Source organism: Rhinolophus sinicus, chromosome 2 (genome assembly GCF_057876585.1).
Source record: "Rhinolophus sinicus isolate RSI-liver-muscle chromosome 2, RSI-T2T, whole genome shotgun sequence".
In the NCBI taxonomy this organism is placed as follows: domain Eukaryota; kingdom Metazoa; phylum Chordata; class Mammalia; order Chiroptera; family Rhinolophidae; genus Rhinolophus; species Rhinolophus sinicus.
In genome coordinates this window covers 28,728,917-28,740,924 of record NC_142502.1, presented here as the reverse complement: position 1 = coordinate 28,740,924, position 12,008 = coordinate 28,728,917, and the positions used below count along the sequence as shown (strand labels likewise).

Sequence of the window (12,008 nt, the reverse complement as noted above, 5' to 3'; positions counted from 1 at the left end):
ATAGTCCAGCTTAACTTGAGCTTTCAGTTATTATCCAAGCACTTTCCTGTAATTTTGGTATCTAAAAATATGATGTTATATGGAGTAGAAGAGCGTAAAGATGGAAATTCGATCCAGATAAGGCCAACCATGTTTTCCTTCGTATAGCATAAACATGTAACTTGACAGATTTGAAAGGGAACCCTGTTAATAATTACACCAGGACAGCTGGAGTAAGTAGGAACTATCCTGGGCAAATGGGGCATATATTCCATTTAACCTCGGAGAAGGATATTTCCAAGTCTATTATTTCTATTGCATCTTAATAGCTAAATACAACTAAAATGCCTCTAGCCTTAATGAAGTGTAAACTCCTGTTCTTCAACACCGTGTATCTTTGTGAGAATATTTAGTGTCTCACAGGACCTGTAATCTTATCGGGAATAAAAACTCATGATTTAAGAAAGAATTAAAGTAAATAATTGTGGAATAAGTGACCCTAAAGGATTCCAACACACAACACACATACAGATTTGTACTGCATAAAGTAAGTTTAATTAGCCATAGGAGAAAGTGGCCTACAAGGAACTAAGTGCTTCATGAAGGGTAAATAGTTTAACTGATTCATAAATAACAGATTAAACTTTAAATCATTAACCATCAGAGAAAATAGAAATATGTTATGGTGACTTTCACTCATATCTGTGTCTGCCACTTGAAATATATTTTAATTAAACCAAATTAAGCTTTAAATTCTTCAATTATAACTCAAGTATAAGTTCTTCATTCAAAAATGAAAGAAAGTCATCTAGCATTAAAAAAGGAAGAAGCACAGTATATAATTTGTGTTCACCAAACTGAAACCAAAGGCCATATTCAGACAAATATAAACCACGGTTCTCTGGGCCACTTTTTCCCCCCAATATTGAAATTGTTCTGCAATGTCAAAGTTGTCTTTCTGAATCTAGTTGCTAATACTACTGCATCCCCTTTATACTGGGCTTAATATTTGGAAGAGCATGAACACAGAGCCCATTAACAGTAAGTGTCCCATTTGGGAAGGGGTGGTGCAGACCAGCTCCCTGCTTTCCTCTAAATAGTGTCCAGTCAAGGTTTCCCCTCCTCCTTCTCCTCCTCTCCCTGCAGGTTGGCCCCTCTCTTCACCATCCTGACCCCTCCTATTTCTTTTTATAGATCTCTTTTTATAGAATTTCTTTTTTATAAACAGTGTCCTATTTCTTTTTCCTCTCTACTTTCAGCCTAATCTAGCAATCACTTATCCAATGCAGTGTTCCGGATATGGTGGGCAGGAAGATTTGTTCCTTCATTCGACACATTTTTGTTGCAAGCCCACCAGCTCCCAGATGCAGAAATCAGCGGTCAATGAAAGAGACAAAATTCCCCACCTTCTGACTCCTAGAGGGTAAAAGAAAGCCATTCTTTCAGGTTCATCAAAAGGGGAATATATAGATAACAAGTCTTTCTAGTACTAAGATTAGCCACATTTAAGTCATTTTCTGGCATTCATTTCATGTATACAGAGGGTGCCCAAAAAATGTATATGCATTTTAAGAAAGGAAAACTGTGCTAAAATTGCAATACTCAATATATACTAATAACAAAAGAGGAAGTCACGTTTGACTTGTGCAATTACAAGAGGTGTTCAAAGTGGTTACCATCAGCGTCCAGACACTTTTGATTATGGCGAACTACTGTTTGAGCAAGTGTCCACTTGTGTACATTTTTTTGGCACCCCCCTGAGGTGTGTGTGTGTGTGTGTGTGTATACACACACACACATATATATACATATATGTGTGTGTGTGTATATATACATATATATGTATGTGTGTGTATATATATATATGTATATATTACACTTACATTGCATATGTGTGTAAATGCATAATAAAGTTTGGTCATAATAATAAAATAGGTTCATTTTGCATGTGTGTCGTATGTATATGTCTGTGGATTGTGTGCAATCATGAAATACATACTCAGGATTAATGCTTTTGTCTTTTAATAAATCATGTATTTTTTTTGCTTTTGTCATCAAACAAGGTATTTTCATATCAGCACATATAAATTCATTTCGTCCTTTGTATGACTGCTTAGGGAACTTGTCCCTCTTGATAGAACATTTAAGGTTGCTTCCAATTTTTCAGTGTTTCCAACAATGCCACATTATTTTGCATATGTCTTGTGTACAGATGTGGCTATTTCTGTGGGATAGATTCCCAACTGCTAAGTCAAAAGAGATGGTTACATTTTATACAGAAAAACACCACCTATTGTAGGATGTACTTCAGCATCCTGAAAAAATTCAACTCAGAGGGAAAACATGGAGTATGGGAGAAAATTATTCTTATTTATCCAGGATAAAGCTAACTGTATTGCAAAAGTCTCTGTTGTGACCTTAACGATGGAGGAAAAAAATGTATAAAACATAAGAATGGATTGTGCATATCCAAGGGATGGGATGAGAGAAAAGATGAGGACACTGAGATGGGAACTTTCACTTCTCTTTTTCCCTTCTATACCATTTCAATAGTTTATATAACAGGGAGGCATTTATTTCATTTAAAATTAATTTTTTACATACCATATACAAAGAAAACAATATGTTCTCTGTATTTTCTCTGGAAATACAAAGCTTTCTTCATCCAAGAGAAATGACAGGTCTTGTTTATTTTAAACAAAGTTTAATTAAAGAGCTACTTCTGAAAACTTCAGGGTGATAGGAAATTGTGTCTAAGCAATCAGGTTTTTAGACAGGCAAAATGAAAAATAAATTCCCTCTGAACCTTGATCCTGCTTTCACTTTGGATCAACAGAGCTGCTCCAAGTTGAGGAGAGTTAGGTTAAAAAAAAGCAAAACACCAGGAGTTACTGGGAAATCAAAATTAATTTTATTAAATTAATGGACTAACTTCCTTTCCTGTATCCCCCACCCTGCTTTGTAGGCATGGCTCCTTTAGTTCTAATTTACCTCCTGGCCTGATTTTATTTTTGTCCTTCCCAGTTTAAGAAGTCCAGAAGCCACTTCATGAATAATGAATAAAAACTTAAAAACTATTTGCTCCATGATAGTCTGTATGATTTAATATTGCATAAAGTACAACTCCTAGAATCATAAGATTCTAAGTAGTGAACCAAACTACCTTTTGTCTGGTTTCCCTGGCTTAGCTTTATAAGTTCTGATCCAGCAATTAACATCAAATAATTTTTGACATAATTTCTGTGTTTGTGTGTGTACATGTGGAAAGAGAGAGAGAGAGAGAGAGAGAGAGGAAGGAAAAGAGGGAGGGAGGGGAGTGAGTGAATGAGGGAGCGAGGGAGGGAGAGAGAGAAAGAGAGAACAAACGTTTAGAACAAAAGTTTTGAAGATGCAGTATTTAAGAAATAAGAAAAATATTTTTCCTTTATATCCATTGAATGTACATTATATTGCTAGGGTAGTCACTGAGATGTTACTGTATTTCTTGGGTGATTAAAGGATTCTAAGAAGGAGATCTTTTTCCTTCAATAGGAAAGATTGTGAGGATATCAAAATCCAGGATTAGTCTCAAACTAAACTGCTCCACCCTGTATATCGTATCCCAGACATTATTTACCTTCCATCTCAGCCAGGCCTGCTGTGCGCAGAACCAGGTCTTCCTTCACCTTTAAAACACCCCCACACCCCTACCATTGCACATGCTCATTAGATATCACCCCTCAGGGAATAGCATCAAATCGATTTTCTGACTTCTCTAAATAGGATGTACAATGAGGTATAAATAGCCTATTTACTTTTTCTAAGGAAAATTTACTTTTTAAAAACAAAAAAGCTAGACACTACTATACAGCAATGCCTTAATTCAGGGGAACGGAGGTGAGGATTTCAGCCAGCATTGCCTGTTCTTGAGAGGGGTGGCATCATTCTCTTCAAAGCCTACTGTTTTGATACTGAACATGGACATTCCTAATTCCCCTATTTTCTCCTGTTTCACCTCCAGTGCTTTTAGGAAAACAGATGGCCATTTTGATCATAGTGATGTTATTCAGGCTGTTTTGAGGGCCTTGCGATCTTATTTTTGGCGGCCCTTCATGTATAATGTATCAAACAGATTAAAATCCACCCATATTTCACATTAAATATAATTTGCACTGCAATTACAAGAGTTGCACTTGTCTAGTTGATGTAATGTTATTTTTTTGTAGACATTTAAGTATTTATTAATTTCCATTTTGCAGCTTTCATTTTGTAATTTAGAGCTAATACTAGTTTTTTCAGCTTTCAGTTGTTTTTGTAGACCTTTAAAAATCTCACAGCTCTAATGACTAGTGGATGAAATGTCCCTGATAATGCTAATTTAATAGAAGAGTGTATTTTAAAATTTGTCATAAAGTAGAACCATTTACAATGTTTTGCCTTTTAAATAAATGTGTTTTCCTTTACAGCAAACTACCTTTCTGAATTTTCTATGATTACCCTAAAAAAATCTCTAATTTTTGAAAATTTAAAATACTTTTCTTCTTTACATATGATTCTCTTCTTTATTTTCACATTTTGATATTTAAGATCTAAAGTTACAGTCTTTTTATTTTAAGGCAATTTCTATAATTTGCTATTCATTGCCTGTTCTCTGAAACATTGATGTGAAGAGCCCCCACTGGATTGTCCCTTTCAAAACTTAGGACTCCGCCTTTAGTTTCTAAAAAGATACTTCTCTGGAGGATGACACCTCCAAACCCTCAACAGTAATAGTTCCTACAGAGACTGTGTGTGTGCAAGCTTCCCCTTCATGTTTCTCCAGACAGTAACTCTTAACATTGAAATCACAATGCAGCACAATGCCCTGCTTTGGAAAATGATGCGTGAATGGAACTGTGGGATGCTCTAAAAGAAATCCCAAAACAGGGATGCAAGCTAGTCCTCAACCCATGAGCACCCTTAATCACAGGGTTCAGAAATTCTCATGTCCTTCAAGGTTGGGGAGCATTTTAGTACGTCCTGCCAACTGTTCTTAGGTTAGTTGAGAAACTTTCCCCTGGAGGTTCTTGTAAAACGTCCATCTCTCAATTGACAGAGACAAAACTGCAGTGCCTTTTCTTCTCTACTGTCTCATATTTCACTTGTCACCCAGGTGAAACACACTTCCATATTGCGTTATTCAGCAGAGAATAAAAAGTAAACGCCCCATTATCTGGCTAGTTGTTCTCCAGGGAGGGAACATCTGTGTCAAAGAGGTTGATACATCATGTAAAACTCAGTCAAGTTTCAGTGCTTGCATTAAGAAAACATATTAATTACATCATTATACCTAAAGCATATTTTCTGGTACACTGTTTTTGTGGCCTGACTAAATTATTGTCATTAATTTTAGGATGGATCAAAATGACATGAAAAGGGTATTAAATAAAACATTTTTTTTTCCTGTTTCAGTCTTAAGAGTCCTGAAGACAAACATGAATTGTACCTTTCCTCCCATCCACCTTGCCTTTTTCAAAGTATTTTACACCTTTGGTGGGCCTTCGTTTGGGGATGTCCATAGAGTTAGGTTTCTCTTATTTGGAAAACCTGAACGTAACAGTGCAGTACAGAGCTCTGGCCATGCTGTCCACCTTCAGAGGATGCCATGGAATTCACAGCGACAAGAATGTTTTGGAATCCTGGCAAAAAGCAAAAACAGAGTGTCCTCTCCACACATTTAGAAAAATAAAGGTACGGAGGACACGGTGTACTTCTTATTAAAGGCTTTGAAAAACACCACACCTCAGTAAACATTCCTCAGGAGCTGAGGAAACACTCGGTCAATGGCTTACCTCAGCTCTCTCAGTTCTGCTTTAGTGAAGTGGACAATAGCACAGACACAATGCCAGTGGTGGAGGAGGGAGAGCCAAGGACATGCAGGCACCCTCTAAACAAGCCCGGGATCCTGCTTCAGGCACTCTGTGCTGTCTTGTCACCTCATGAGGTATTTGCCATTTGCTGAACACTCATCGTTAGGTAACCAAGTCCTGGTGCTTTCTTCGGCCCATGAATGAGACACATAGCAACTTTCTCCTCGTTGGCCTTCAGAGGTCGCAATGGGGCTCCCTTTATAGCTCCACATAGACCATTCCAAGTCGAGCTGCCCTAGCACTAGTTAATTGCCCTCTCTTCTCAGTGTCATCCTCTGTGACAGTAACCAAAGAGAACCAAATATTCAGCTAATGGTGGGATTGTATGTTAACATTCTCTTTTGCTTCCTAAATGTTTCATGTGAAGTAACCACTGAAAGGAAAAGACCTCTAGGAAGGTTCCCATGCAATTGCTTGATTTACTACACTTCAGAAAAGGCTGTAGGCAAGGGCTTTGTCAAAATTACTATAAATAATACATAAAAAATAATTAAATAAGGAGACCGCCACTCTCAACCTTGAACTGTAAAAACGGCATTCATTGTTTTTGGTTGCGTCACTCCTTTAGCTTAGTACGACTGTCTCTTAGGGTGAATATGTAAGAAGAGGGTAAGCAGCTGTCACGCTCTGCAGGAAGGCATGCAAGAGCAGGTAAAGTGAAGAAATTATCTATGGTTATATGAAGCGTCGTTTGAAGATTCAACCATGCTGGAGACTGCTAAAAAGCAATAGTGGTATAGACTGGCCTTGAAAGTAACAAGCCATGATGGAGATGCTAATTTGGAGGAAAGTCAACAGACTCCCTGAAAGGATAACAGCAAACAAAAACCTTAATTTTTTTTTTTTTTAAGAATAAAAATTGGCCAAACCAGGCTGAAATTTATAGCACTTTGGAATTCTAGGCTACAGTTGTACGGCAGAATGTCTAGGGTGTATTGGTAACTTTGCATATATATATGCGTGTGAAGATTGAAGGTCAGCTAGAAAACAAGATCATTTGGGTATAAACTAACATATATTCAGTATTTTGAAACAGATTGCAAAACGTTGTGGAAAAATCCGACATGTGAAAGTTTGAGTTTATTCTGTGCGTATTTCCCAAAGGTGAAAGCTCAGAAATTTCCTTCAGAAAAATGCTCTGGGCTGATATTCTGAGACTATGAATGGGAGACCATTTATTACAGTGTACTTGAACCCAGCAGTATTCTTTTTAGCATGTCAGATCTGCCTTTGTTTCCTGCCAGTTTCTTACATTTTTCTTAGTTCTAAATAATGATGTTATATACTTTACCAATTCATGTCCAGGGTATATTCTATATTTTTATGTTTTAATGTAAGTTTTATTGACATATAATATTAAGAACAAGCCATTGCAAGAAGTATAGTTGGTACTCCTACACCCAACTTGATTCTCTCATTTACTTTACCTGCCTGACTCTTCTAGATGCTTTTTAGCCTTTATATCAAGGTAAAATAAACAGAATATGCAGACTGGTGCAAATATTGTAAGTGCACAGGCAAATAATTTTCATCAACTGAATATATCTCTATAACCATGATTCAGATGAAAAGCAGAATATTATCAGCACGCATAAAATTTCCTCTTTGTGTCACCTTCTAGTCATAACTTACCCCAAGGATAATTACTATCCTGATTTCTAACAACATATTTTATATTTTGTAGAAGTGACATCATGTGGAATATGCTTCTTTTGGTATACCTTTATTCCTCCAACATTATGTTTGTGAAATACATCCATATGCTTGCATATACTTAAGGAATATTCATTCTTACTACTGCTTAATTCAATATATCATAATTTGTTTATCCATTCTACTGTTAGTAGGCATTTGAGTAATTTCTAATCTGGGACTATTACAAATAATGATGCCCTGAATATTTATTTTAGTGAAGATATTATGCATTTATGTTGAGAAACTACATACCTAGTAGTAAAATTATCAGGTCACAGAGTACACTTCTGTATACTTTTGCTGGTTACTACCAAAGAGTCCTCCAAAGTGACTGCACCAATTTATATTCCTACCATCAGTATTTGAGAGTGCCAGTAGCTCTGCAACCTTGCCTACATTTGGTATGGTCAGTCTTGAAGTTTACCTGGTCCAGTGGATGTCTAAGGCTCTCACTGTAGTTTTACTTTGCATTTCTTGGATTACCAATGAAATATTCACATTTCTTGTCTATTTGTTTAAAAAAATTGACTCACAGTCTTTTTTGTTGATTTATTAAGAGGTTTTATATACTCTGAATATATGTTTTTGTGGACTGGATAGGTAGATATTGATAGGGATGCAGATATATATATATGCATATACACACATATGACTTTTCACTCTTAATAATATTTTGATAAACAGAAGCTTCTAATATTAATGTAATCCAGTTTATCTGTTGTTTCCTTTAAGATGACTAGTGCATTATGAGTCCTGTTTAAGAAAACTTTGCCTGCCCCCAAATAATAAAAATACTTTTCTGTTTTCTTCTAGAAGCTTTAATGTTTCACCCTTCATATTTAGCTCTACAATATACCTAGAATTGATCTTTACTTGTGATATAAGAGTCAAGTTTTTACATACACACACACACACACACACACACACACACACACACACAAATACCCAGATGACTCAGCACCATTTACTGAGAGATGGTATATTGCCCTCTGCTTGGCAGTGCCGCCTTAATCAAAACTATAGTATTTGTATATGTGTATTTATTTCTGGACCCTCTAGTCTTTTCCATTGGTCTATTTGTCTATATCATTATACTTTGTCTTTATTGCTGTTACTTTATAATAAGTCTTAATATCTAGTTAAGTAAGTCCTTCAACTTTATTCTTCTTTTGCAAGAATATTCTGGCTATTCTCGGCCCATTATATTTCCATATAAACTACTGTATCGATACCTGGATTCTCTGAGGATCTATTTTTTATTGTCTGTTTTTTTCCCTTGTTTTTCTGTTAAAATTATTCAATGGCTTACCATTACCCAGAGGGAAAGTCCAAGTTCCTTATTATAATATAAAAGTTTGTTTGCATTTCCATGATTACTAATGAGCCAATCAAATATTCATAAGTTTCTTGGATATTCAGATATTCAGTTTTGTTATGTGCGTAGTAAAGTGTTTTGACCATATTTAAAATGGGTCTTATGGGGACAGAGCCAGGAGTGCAGTTTCCAGGTTCTCGGCCTCACGTGGAAAGGTGCTGTCTCAGGTAGTAAATGGCCATCAACTGTGATTGGATAGCCATCAGCTGTGGCTAGTTAGCCATCAGCTATAACCAGTGAGCCATTGACCATTAATATAACTTCTGCTGCTGCATTTGGTTGGTCAGTTGTTTGGTTGGCAGGCAGAGAAGAAGATAACAGATTGTAGGTCATGTGGATCCAGCCTCCAATGAGACTATAGTGCCTCCAGTGAGACTATAGTGGTATGACTCCCCTATCTATGGCTCCGTGGGTGTTCCTTTTTGGCCTAGCCATATCCTGCGTTCTTATGTGGGGAGCAGGAGCAGAGACCCCACAGGCCACCCCGAATAACAAATGGTGTAGCGAGCAGGGTCTCCCTCACAATAGTTTTTTCTGATTTTCAAGAGAGTTCTTTTTTTATTCAGTAAATACAGATATTTGTCTTTATAGACTTCTCTCTTCTATTACCTACCAACCTACATTTCTCTATGTGTAGTCTAGTATGGGGACAGAGCCAGGAGAGCAGTTTCCAGGCTCTCCGCCTCACGTGGAAAGGTGCTGGCTTGCTTATTAGATGGCCATCAGCTGTAATCAGATGGCCGTTGCTGTGGCTGGTTGGCCATCAGCTGTTACTGGTTAGCCATTAGCCACTAATATAACTGCCATGACTATGCTGGCAGGTGGGTTGGTTGACAGAGAAGTGGACAGTGGATTGCGGGTCGTGTGGCTCCTGCTTCCTGTGTCTCCAACCCAGCCGCCAGCGAGAATATAGTGGTATGACTCCCCTATCTATGGCTCCATTGTTATTCCTTTTTGGCCTCACCATATTCTGTGTCTACCCGCCAAGAGCGGGACCAGACCCTGCATTACATCTAGTAACATCAAACTACTTATAGTAAAACCATAAATGTTATTTTAGTTATTCTGCTCTCTCTACCTGGAATACCCATCCCATTCCTTCTTAATCTGGCCAACTCCTACTCATTGTGCAAAATTTAATTTAGGCCTGATTTCCTTTGAGAATTGCTTCCCTGAGCCCCTTAGGATAGCTTCTATGTTATTCTATGCTTATCTCTGTCTTGGAATTTACCTTACTATAACACAGTTATCTTTTTATGTGTCTGCCCTATTTTATGTGTCTTTTTCATATCTGTTCACCATCACCTTTCACAATTCATGACTCCAAGTAAGTATTCAAATCACTCAACGTTGATGACAATCTCCATTCTAGACAGTTCTTGCCCAAGAGCAGCTGCTAAACAACTTGAAGTCTTTGTGTATTTGTTGCAGCTGTTTTCATGTTTAACACTAATTTTTGCATCCAAAACAATTGAGTGGGATGATACTCAGTAATACATGAGATTATGGTGCTAAAGGCTTCTGATTTTCTAAAGAAGTTTGCGCTGTACAAGTGGAGGTTTCTCACCTCAAGAGACTTGGCAACTCCCACTTTCTGGCCTTTCGGGTTCCTGGTCCGGCTCCCTTCTTAGATCCACACAGGCTGATCTAACAATTCCAGCTGCCTCTCTAAAGAAGCTTGAGCTCTAAGTTCAAGTGGAGACTCCTCATTTGCAGAGAATTAGAGCTCAGCTGCCTCAGATTATTATACCTCTTTAAGGATTGCCAAGCAGGAGAAATGCTTCAACTAACATCTAATTACTAGTGAAATGAAATGAACAGCTTAACCTCCCACTCTTACTTCATTCAAATGATACCCAGCATGTGTAAGTGCTGTTCTAAAAGCTCTTTACACAAATAATTTATGTAATATTTCATCAGCCCCAGTGGGCTGGATTGAAATCCTACATAGGTAAGAACAAACTGTTTCTGATGACTTTGACATCTGTGCTATACAATGTCATCCTTTCTCTGTGGTGACATTTCTCAGCATAAGTGATATTTAGCCTGTGTGTCTGCATTGGGTGGGTGGGGAGGGGGGAATCAAGTAGGAATAGATTGTGCTGCCAACCAGAATCAGTTGTTTCTTGTAGTTGAACTGGATTTTCCCAAAGAAGTGTTTCATTGAGATGTTTGCTTCAAAATGACTCTGTTCTGCTGCAGTGAGGAGAGACTTCCAGTTAAAACATTTAATTAGTTCCCAATTTAGACAGCCAAAATGATCAGTCAGCCTGTGTTTTGGGACCTGAGTTTGTACATTCCTTGGGATTGGTAAGTCTTGCCCAGCGGATGTGGTCAACTGTGAACAGTTTGTATGCAATTCACATCACAGAAGAGATTTTTCTCCAGCCCTTTGAAGGACAAGTAAAAGGGATTAGGAAAAAGTGGGCAACGTAGGATAATACTTCTATCTTCTCCTTACTCTCCCCACAGAAACATATAGAAAGGTTATCTCCAGTCTTAGAAGTTGCAGAAGCTAGGAAGAGTATAATGGACCTAAAGTGAGCAGGAATCTGGTTTAAACTGATTAGATTGTTTTCACTCACTTTCAGGGTGTTCATGACCTGGGTAGTGGCTTTAGACACACTGTACTCGTATGTGGATTGTATGTCTGTGAAAAATTCAGTTCTTCAGTCAGGCTAACCTTCTTTATTTCTGTGATATAAATCTAACCGTTTTTTCTGTCTGTACCACATGATTGGAAGGAAGCTCTTACCCAAATTGTGTATAATAGTTATGCGTATGTTAGCCTAATGAGTTTATAATTCTTTGCTGCAAGAATGGCTTCAGTTTTTCTAAGTTCCTTTTAATCAAAGGCCCATGAGAAGATGAGTGCTTTTTGATAATTTTTAGCCCAGCTCTTTCTCCTTCACAGAACTCCAATCGCATTGGTCATTTCCCTAATCCTAGCATTTAATGTTCTAGAAATAGCAAATAGCATAGATTCGTAAGTTGTCCATGACATTTCACACTACTCTGCTTTTGACTAGTATGTCCTTTACTTACCCAGAATGCCCTTGCCCCTGTCTTCA

At 37.5% G+C, this 12,008-nt stretch overlaps 1 long non-coding RNA gene across 5 annotated transcripts in view; it reads left to right on the top strand.

The window, feature by feature from the left end:
- LOC109446224 (uncharacterized) overlaps positions 1-12,008 on the top strand; it is a 246,430-nt gene that overhangs the window by 103,427 nt on the left and 130,995 nt on the right. The window lies entirely within an intron of this gene.